The sequence below is a fragment of the Octopus bimaculoides genome, chromosome 1 (genome assembly GCF_001194135.2).
Source record: "Octopus bimaculoides isolate UCB-OBI-ISO-001 chromosome 1, ASM119413v2, whole genome shotgun sequence".
NCBI lineage: Eukaryota > Metazoa > Mollusca > Cephalopoda > Octopoda > Octopodidae > Octopus > Octopus bimaculoides.
Genome location: NC_068981.1, coordinates 170,503,796 through 170,505,734, shown reverse-complemented (window position 1 = coordinate 170,505,734; position 1,939 = coordinate 170,503,796).

The following is a 1,939-nucleotide window of genomic DNA, read 5'->3' as shown; positions in this document are numbered from 1 at the left end:
GTACATGCCTTTCACTTGGATTACTTGTTTTGCAGAGGCTACAACTGAGAATTTTTCCTTTTATTTGCTTTTTCTTATTGTAATGGAATAGCCATCGAGTATTATGCGAAATATTTACTCGACAATACGTATTTAGTAATTTTTTACGTCTTCATGAAATTTCTTTCGCTAATATAATATTGAAAATATAACACCCACGTGCATTTACAGATATATAGATTTACATATGTATGTATGTATGTATGTATGTATGTATGTATGCATGCGTGTGAGTATGTATATATGTATGTGCGTATGCATTTTTGTAGTACTCTAAAGAATGTCTAATACATTTTGGTACTTTCAATGTTTATATAATGCTCTTTTGTGAGAGCGATGATAAAATTGATTGTTATCAAGCTTCTGATAAGTTGTTCTACCTATGTCAAACAAGAACGTTACATTTTTTGGATGACAGATAAAATTCGTTAACATACACTTGTACACGGGCAGAAAATATAATTAATCGTGTAAATATATATGTATGTATGTTAACGAATTTTATCTGTCATCCAAAAAATGTAACATTCTTGTTTGACATAGGTAGAACAACATATCAGAAGCTTGATATATATATATATATATATATATATATATATATATATATATACATATATGCCACCTATATATATATATATACATATATGCCACCTGTCCTGAAGACTAATGTTGATGTTCAAGGACGGTATACATTGATTAAAAGAGCAGTATTTTCTTTCTCCTCACCTCTATATAATAATGCGATAAACAGAGTGCTTAGGAGAAGAATATATATAGTTTAAGAACCGCAAATTGGATAATTTTTTTTGTCTTAAATAATATCATTCCAGGGATATCTCAATAGCATATCTCATAATTGAAGAGCCTCCCGCATGCTGCAATTATGTAAAGGACCGTTACAGATCTAAAACAACAGTTTTCAAGCATATTACGATTTCCATGATAAAAGCCATCTAGATAAGCCAGCTAATTAATATTTCCCGAGCTCTCAATGCTTTCATGTTAATTAAAGCAATAAGCGGTATGTTACTGTTGCTAGGTAAATTATCTTTTTCAATGGCGAGATCAAACATCTTCTTTCCGATGAAATCAGCATCTGATGTACAGTGGCATTATACATTACCTTAGAGGATACACGCTCATATTTTGCACAGCCAGTTACAATTATTGATTGCTTGTATCATTTTCAAACGTGTAAGTTCAACGGTTCTGAATACCTGTAAGTCCTTGTCGGTTACATTGTGGCAATCGTGCATAGTTTTCCCAACGTCTTTTCATTATTATAGCAGCGTTATTGCCTTTCCTTCAATTGCACATCTTGTGTCTGTTTTATTCTTCTGGAATTATTATTTTCAAAGCTAAATCAATAGAAAATGTTATTTAAATGCTTTAATATTAACCAATGAATAACTTTATACATAGGAAATATAAAATACCTTTAGATGATAGCGAAACATTTCCGAACAAACAAGAAAGAAGAAAATGAATATTTAGACATTAAATATATTCATTAGAAAAGCAAAGAAACAAATTTAAACATGTGAAATTAATGCCATAGTACAGAGGTATAACGTATTTAAACGGCATATACTTTCATATACTTAATAGCATTACGCATTAGAATAAATTACTGTATGTTTGCACGCAAAAATAAACGTACGGATAGTAAAGGTGTAATTATTTCATATTCAACAACGGGAAGGCAAATCCACTTTACTTGCGATGCAATCGTCTGTCAAGATTTGAAAAAGAGACCGGATGATGTAGAGTATTTGCACAGTTAGAGATAACAAAATATGACCACGAAAAAACGCATTTGAAGAAAATGTCCCAATATAAAGTCTTACACACACACATATACATACACGTACACAAACATATATATATATATATATATATA